Raw genomic sequence first — 9108 nt, forward strand, 5'->3', positions numbered from 1 at the left:
CTATAATTATAGAGCTTGTGGTACCTTGTGCTATATAGAGGAAACATCAGCACTGAGAAGTGATGCATCTGTTGATATTGAGGATGAAGTTGATGGTGTAGCTGGAAAAATAATTGAAAAAAAAAATCTGAAATTACCTGTGAAGTACGTTTTACCATTTCACTGTTAGCATATTGAAAGAGGTCACTAGCAGCTCAGGGGTGCGTTTCCCAAAACCATAGTTGCTAACTAAGTTAGCAACTTTGTTGGTTGCAATGCAATTTCCCATTGCCAACCAACTAAGTTGCTAACAGGTTAGCAACTATGGTTTTGGGAAACGCACCCCAGCTCAGTGAGAGAAATACACTCTACCTTCATCAGTGGAGGTATCCTTAGGAAGAGCCTGAGGGCTGAGAAATTTAAGCAAAGCACCTTGAGGGAGAAAGAAAAGATGGTAACACTTTATAACAACAATCATTAATAGGTGGTACATTTATAGTTAATTAATTTTTAGTTAATTGTCATTTAACTGTTAGCAAACAGTATTTTTACTTATTATAAAGTTTACCAAAAACTTAAAGATATGTTAGCATTTCCATATTTTGATATTAGAAGGGAAGGGATGCAGGCAGCTGCTTTCACTACCAATGCTTAAAAACATCCCAAGCTAATGTTTGATGCACGGAATTTATTGTGTGGTTTTCCTAACCACCATTTGGTAAATAGATTATCACGGTGGAATAGTATAGCATGCTATTTACTATGCCACTTTCATCAAAACCTATTACAAAGCGGATTAATGCGTGCCCAAAACACAGGTTTAATCTTTGACACATGGAAGGCGGGATGGATTTTCCTGTACGCAGGAGGAAGTTTGAGTCGGAATAATAAAATCTCTCTCAACAGTAATAAAATCTAGCGCAATGTGGGACCAGGGTCTCGAAGGGACCGACAGCAGTTGGAGTAACCCATCCGGGGGTCGATTGGAAGTCTTGCCAGTGGCACAAACCGAGTAAGCCAAAACAAAACTGCGGATGTCGCGAGCCATTAATGGCCACCAGAATCGTTGCTTCACCAAAAAACTGGTGTGATTTACTGCTGGATGACACGCTATACTGGAACAATGACCCCACTGAATGACGTCAGACCGATACTCCTCTGGCACAAACAAACGGTTCGGTGGGCAATCGGGCGGAGGCGTTACCCCTTTTAGGGCCTTCATGACCTTCGATTCAACCTCCCATCTGAGAGTTGAGACCACTAATGTCTCGGGTAAAATACAATCGGGGGTAGACGGGCGTTCGGAATGGTCAAAAATACGAGATAAAGAATCGGGTTTGATGTTTTTGGAACCCGGGCGGTACGAAAGAGAAAAGTCAAAATGTCCGAAAAAAAGTGCCCACCGAGCCTGCCTAGAGTTGAGTCTTTTAGCAATTCTAATATATTCTAGGTTCTTGTGATCGGTCCAAACGATAAAAGGTACCCCTGACCCTTCTAACCAGTGACGCCATTCCTCCAGTGCTAACTTGACTGCCAACAATTCTCTGTTAACAATGTCATAGTTAAGTTCAGCAGGTGACAAACGATGAGACAAAAACGCAAGGATGCATCTTGTCGTCCGTGGAAGAACGTTGGGAAAGAACTGCTCCTACCCCCACCTCTGACGCGTCGACCTCCACCACGAACTGACGTGATGGATCAGGGGCAACGAGGATGGGAGCCGAAACGTAGCGGCTCTTAAGTTTGGCGAATACAGCTTCCGCTATCAGACCACCTGAACGTCGTTCTGGGGGAGGTCAAGGCAGTCAGAGGCGTGGCTAGTTGGCTGAAGTTGCGAATAAAACGATGATAAAAATTGGCAAACCCCAGAAACCTCTGTAGGGCCTTACGGGAATCTGGATTTGGCTAATCTATCACAGCCTAAACTTTGTCAGGATCCATACGCATTCCCTCAGACAAGACGATGTACCCTAGAAAAGGAACAGACTGTGCATGAAAAATGCATTTCTCCGCTTTGACAAAAAGCCCATTCTCTAGCAACCTTTGAAACACTCGTCTGACGTGCTGAACGTGTTCCTGGAGAGAAGACGAAAAGATCAATATGTCATCCAGGTAGACATATATGAATTGGTCAACCGTATCTCTCAGCATGTCATTGATGAGTGCCTGGAAGACCACTGGGGAGTTGGACAGCCCGAAAGGCATAACCAAGTATTCAAAGTGCCCCCTAGGGGTATTAAACGCGGTCTTCCATTCATCACCCTTCCTTATGCGAACCAAATGATAAGTGTACGTAAATCCAATTTTGTGAAGATGGATGCTCCCTGTAATCGCTCAAAAGCTGAAGACATCAACGGTAAAGGATAAGTATTCTTTACCGTGATGTTGTTCATCCCTCGGTAATCAACGCACAGTCGCAGAGACCCATCCTTCTTCCCCACAAAAAAGAACCCCGCCCCCGCTGGAGATGAGGAAGGTCTAATGAATTTGGATGCTAGAGAATCTGAAATATATTTCTCCATAGCCTCCCTCTCTGGAACAGAAAGTGAATATAACTTGCCCTTAGGCGGAGACTCACCTGGCACTAAGTCTATGGCACAGTTATAGGGACGATGTGGAGGAAGAGAAGCAGCACGAGACTTACTGAACACTTCTATCAGGTCCTGGTACTCCCCGGGCACGTTAGACAAATTCACTGCCTCCTCCTGGAATACAGACACAGGTACAGACGAACATGCAGACACTAGACATGACTCATGACACGTATTACTCCACATAGATACAGAGTTGTGACCCCAATCGACTCTGGGATTATGCTGTGTGAACCAAGGATGACCGAGTACGATGGGTGCAAGAGGTGAGTTCATGAGGAGGAATGTTATTGTCTCAGTGTGGTTGTCAGACGTGATGAGAGTGATGGGTACAGTAGTGTGTGAAATGTTGGGAAGCTGTTGTCCATTAAGAGCAATGGCAGAAATCTTGTACGTGAGAGGGGTGATAGGAATGTGAAGACGGTGAGCCAGTCCTGAGTCCATAAAATTACCTTCTGCCCCGGAATCCAGTAAAGCCATGGTGTCGTGTGTGTTGGTTGCCCACCTTAGTCTTACCGGAAGGAGAGTAGATGATGATGGTGATGATGAGGTCTTCTCGGCGGAGATCCCACCCGATAGTAGCCTCATAGTTACTACCGGGCTCGATCTTTTAAAGGGCATGAGTGGATGAAGTGGCCCGCCTTCCCGCAGTATAAACACAGTCCTTGGGACCTCCGCCGTTCTCTCTCCTCACGGGAAAGCCGAGCTCTACCCACCTGCATGGGCTCAGGATCGCAAATGGGACTGACCGTATCCAGGTTGTCAGAGCGCAGGGTCTCCGTGCCGCAAAACGGATGGTTCTGTTGGAAGCGACCCATTCTGCTCAGCCAAGCATTCACTCGTAGTGCTAATTCAATAAGTCCATTGAGACTGGTAGGAAGGTCCAGCATATAAATCTCAATCTGGACTCGGTCAGCCAACCCATGCAGGAATCTGTCCCACTGCGCCTCCTCATTCCATCGGCACTCTGGAGCCAGGGTGCGGAACTGGATCGAATATTCCGACACCGAGCCGTTACCTTGGCGGAGATCGGCGAGTAGTCTGGCCGCTTCCCTTCCCCGCCACCGCACGATTGAAGACCCTTTTCATCTCCTCGGATAGTGCCTGGAACGAGGCGCAGCATGGGTCTTGATTCTCCCACACCGCTGTTCCCCAGAGAGCCGCTTTGCCCAATAACAGCGTCAACACAAATGCCACCTTTGACTGTTCCTGATCGAACATCTGTGGCTGTAATGAAAGTGCATAGAACATTGGGTCAAAAATGCTCTGCAAAACTCTGGTTCACCTACATACCCATCCGGTGTAGGCAGTCTCGGTTCTCGCCGCGGCTGCGGCTCTGGTGGAAAGGGCTGAATGGGCGGTGTGGGCGGCGCAGTGGGAACTCTTAGCTGTTGTAGTTGTTGGGTGAGCTCGGACACCTTCGTCATAAGTGCTTGGACCGCCCGTCCCGTGATAGAGATGCTCTCTTCTTGGGTGTCCATTCTTGCGATGCTTCGAGCCGCGAACTCGTCCCAAGTCGTAGCGCCTGCTACATCCATAATGAGGTCAGATCGTTCTGTTACGTAAGACAGAAACAGGATGTAAATGCAATAACGCTCTTTATTAGTACTCAGCACAATGGTCAGAAAAAAACTGAACAAAGACGGCTGTCTGCACAGCAGAACAGACGGGCGGACACAACGCAGGGTGAAAGCTGTGACGCAGGGACCTCGGTGGACAACTGGTGAAGGTGCTCAGTCCAGTGATGATCCCTTGTGAATGGTACTCTGGTCCAGTGCAGTAAACCCTTGTGACGGTGCTCGGTGATTCAGTGCAGAGCATAGAATCCAGGAATGAACACGACGACGACATGGGGAATCCAATCCAATGAACAGACACAGGAACGGGTACAGGAAACACACCGGGAAGCACAACGATCTGACAACATGAGACACTGGTTACTGAACTTATAAAGGGAACAAACAATTGAATCCAGCTGGCGCTACTGATCACGGCTGATCAGTGACCACGCCCACAGACACACACAACAGCACACTAGACGAGAGAGAGACAGTGAATTTATGAACCGTGACATCTAGCTGGCATTGATCGCACAAAAGAACTGTCTGCGTGCAGTCGGAGAGAGTGTTTACGCAACGGGTGCTGCAGTTTGGCATCAAGCCTTTGACAGGTTGGCTCTTATCACTGACATATGAATAAATGTCTTCCACCACTTCATAACTTCTCGCTGTCCAGCCTGCTCGCTCACAGCTGCTTTTTTAAAGAGCAGCAAAATGTCAGGAATCCCAAGTCATAAGCGTAAATATATATAGGTGCCATTTTATGGCGTGCAGATTGTTTTGGAGTGCATAGTGGTAATTTATGTTGTAGATGTGACACTGGTTGTTATTTGCATGTCTAATAATGTTAAGGCTTAAATTAGAGGCAAGTTTGGGGCAGTAGTGATTGCTTCATGATGGAGACTTAATGTTCTTGCACATAAAAAGATACCTGCTTTCATTGAGTCACCATTAAAGGCTCTGAAAATACAGTCCCACATCAAACGTCCACATATTTTGGGCATTGATATGTAGATTTGGAGGTCAAATGGAGTCTGCCAATTATCAAAAATTGTACATGGCATTGTCATGTTGTGCAAACTGTACACTTTACACAATCTCCTAACTGTTCTATAGCATTTTGAAGAAGTTGATTTAAATTCTACTGGACTGCGAACACTAATTGTCAACTAAAGCGAGGCAATACATGATTAGGTGAAGCTGTTCCAGGCAGCACTTTTAAAGGGGCCAGTCAGTAAAGAGGTGTTCATGTGCTACATAGGCCTCTTATGCATAATGCATCTATCCGTGCATGTTTAGAAAAGTAAAACTGTCAGGGTCAGTTAGACCTGGCTGGAAGAAGATTGCACCCACATCCCACTAAGCATATGATTCTGTCCAGTCTGTGCATTAACACTCTGTTTTTAACCTTTGGCTTCATATGCAGGCACTAGCAACTTGTCTCACACCTAAAGAACACAGTACTTAATAATCCAGCGAATAAACCTTTCTTTTCACTGTACTTGACTTGGTAAGTCAAGTACAGTGAAAAAAAAGTTGAATGTGAGAAAAATAACATGTATGTTGAGAAAACTTGCCCTAATAAGTGTTTTTGCATGTGTACAGGCAACTTTAGAGTAAAAAGTTTCTTCATGCATTTTTTAAGTGGTTAAAGTGTCCTGTGTTAGAGGCAATAACAGCATGTCTGCTACATAAGATCCATGCTATTTCAAGGAGGACCTTCCAAGAGATCTTGATAAAAAAATAATCTTATCTTAAATGGTTTCTAGGTGGTGGAATTTGAATGTTTGCAAATTCTTGTCACCAGGATGATGATAACTTATTAGTCAGGAGACAGACTGGATGATGATGAGATCAGATCTGTGTGTGGAGCACTGGCTGACTCCTTGTGCATACAAAACTAATTACATTACTGTGAGATCTATTGTGAGCTCTGTTTGACCTAAGTTAGAACCATCTTGACCACCATGTTTGACCTACATTTTTCATCAGGGTAGTACAGTTCAACCCATTCCTTCTCCTTTGGATCAAAACAAGGGCCCTCACTCAAACTCACAATGCTTTTATGTAGTCGATATTCAATTAGATAAGATGAAGCATGACAATCAGTTTCCTTTTTTCTATTTACATTTCTTTTGAACATCCTTCGCTGTGGTGCAAGCTGAAAAAAGGATGAGAAGAATGCATCGCTCTCACCCTGGAATTTGCAAACATTGAAATGACATTCTGTCAGTGTTTGGTGTGTGCAGAGATGTCAAGAGAGACATGCTGAAGACTAGGCTGTCACTGTATGCAGTCAAGCGCTTATTCATGAAATGGAATTACTGACAATTGCCAGGCATTCTTCTGAAGCTTCCTGCCATTGCTGGACTTTAAATCTATTAGTTGGCTTGAAGCCCTTTTTTCTCACTGGTCTTGAGGATTCTGTTACTGGGTGAGTGCATATGATTGTGAAGTGCTTTTCTTCTGTGATCATTTTCAAAAGGAAAAACTGGACAGGAATTATCGACAGAAAGTTATGTTCCAAGAAATGGGCACTGATGTTGCTATGGTTGTAGCTAGCTACTATAATATAAATGTATCATTATTAATGTGCTAAACCATTGTCATTAAACATTTGAAACATCTGAAATGTTGTTTGTAGCAGTTGTGAATATAATTAGCAATAAATATATGTATTTGAGCACTTAATTTCACTGTTTATTTATTTATTTATTTTTAGTCATTTTCAACTAGAAGTAAAATAGAAAATGCAGGTCAAATTTCCTATATTAGATTTCCTAAACTTCACACACTCACACCCAAACATACCTATGTAGGTACTTATTAAAAACATACGTTTTTAAAAATAAACATAACATAAACATAAATAAACATGCTTCAATAATGTCATTTTCAGTATGATGTGTGTGTGAGTTACTTTGTATAAAAAAATTTCCTTACTCATGAATTGAAAAACCCCATTATAAAAACCCATTGGAAAATCTCAAGAGAAAATGTGTCAAATTAGTCTTCTGGGTTTTGACTTCAAGGCTGCAGCCTTTTAGAATTTTGCTGTTTATTAGATTATTATAAACTGGAACAAAACAAGAGAGTTATTTTGTTTCCTTTTTTCTTCCGAACAGAGCCGTTTCCAGACTGTCACGGACATAAACTCGGAGAGATAATTTACTCAGAATATTTTAACAATGAAACACATCACTCGCTTCTCAGAGACTGACATTATTATTATATACTGACTTTGGCTGAATGTAAATTTCATTGTAAGGACAGTACAATAGTGCAAATCATAAAACAAGTGAAAGTAATTAAAGAGAATCAGAGCATCATGACCATTTAGTTTAATTACATTGAATTGAATTTTATATTATTATTATTATTATTCAGTTTAATTGTGTATAGGGTGTTTAAATTCAAATTATTTCAATACTTATAGTTTTATGTAGTCAGGGTTTAAAGGCACAATATGTAATTTTTCGCCACTGGATGGCGCGTATTTAAAATAAACAAAGACCAGGTAGCGTAGTTTGATGACTCCGTGATTGAGTGTGGAATCATGGGAGTTGTGGTATTCATTCCTATAGCCGATGCAATCCCATGGGACTCAGAAATCATGTTTATGGATGAGCTAATGATTTATTAACGTAGTGGAATGAAGTAGGATGAGGCTGAAAGCTGTCGAAGCAAAACAAGGCAGCTGAATGGGCACAACACATGACTCGAAAGCAGCGGAGCTTTCATTATGGCACAGTCGACCCCTTCGCTTCTCCCGATGGTGCGTATGTGGGGGAAAAAAAGCAGCGCTGTTTTATCATACTAGATAAGTTTGAAAGGGGAAGTCGTGGCCTAATCATTAGAGAGGTTGACTCCTAACCCTGAGGTTGTGGGTTCGAGTCTCGAGCTGGCAATACCATGACTGAGGTGCCCTTGAGCAAGGCAGCAAACCCCCAACTGCTCCCCAGGCGCCGCAGCATAAATGGCTGCCCACTGCTCTGGGTGTGTGTTCACGGTGTTTGTGTGCAAGTCTAGTGTCTCGTGTGGCAAGTTCAATGACGCAGGTAATGATGATTCTCTCCGGCAAATCAGTGATCATCATGGTTTGCACGTTACATTTTGGTGATGGTACAGCTTGCTTGGAACCTTAGCCGATGTGGTACTGAAAAAAATAGCTGGTACCAGGCACTGTACAGTACACAGTGAGAAACCCCCCAAATGTGATTTGTGCCATGACTTGCCGTGCAGTACCCTGCAGTGGAAAAGCGCCAATATAAACACTTGCTAGTGGTGTATTCATTAGGGTGCTAAACAAGACAACATGAATAGGGCTCATCTCTGAAAACTGTAAAAGGACGAGATATAAAGGCTTTTTGCAGTGTGTTGCTTTGAAAGATGATCAAAGGACTAAAGCTGAGCTACATAGAGGCTGGAAACTGATGTGGAACCAAACATCAATTTGTGTCTGATAACGTCCAATTCTCAAGAGGTCAGAAGTTGGCCCCTTTTAGCTTCAGAGCCGAGACTAATGAAGACAGTGCCAGTATTAGCAAACACTTACCAGCAGACACGAAATGAGAGTTCAGTTATCATGATCCTTGGCCTTCATTAATCAATTAAAAGTCAGACACTGTCACAGATACTATATATTAAAGTCTGTTCACCATTTATATATGACATTCTAGTCTCCAATCAGCCTCTGCAAGGCAGGGATGTTCCTTAAGGTTTTTTTTATTTATTTATGTTTTTTACTTTTTTTGATAACTATAAGGGCTGGTTTTTTGATCATCTTCCAATTGTTGTTGTCTCCAAAAATCATTCAGAATTAATTATCTTGGATCAGGCTGTGTGCATGAAAAACGCAAATTGATCACATTAGTAATCATAAGAATTTGTACATAAAGTGTTATTTTAGCACATATTTGTTTTCATATATTTTACATAGACATTGAAACGTATATTATCAACATTTTGAACGCAATTTA

Source organism: Carassius carassius, chromosome 24 (assembly GCF_963082965.1).
Source record: "Carassius carassius chromosome 24, fCarCar2.1, whole genome shotgun sequence".
Classification (NCBI taxonomy): domain Eukaryota; kingdom Metazoa; phylum Chordata; class Actinopteri; order Cypriniformes; family Cyprinidae; genus Carassius; species Carassius carassius.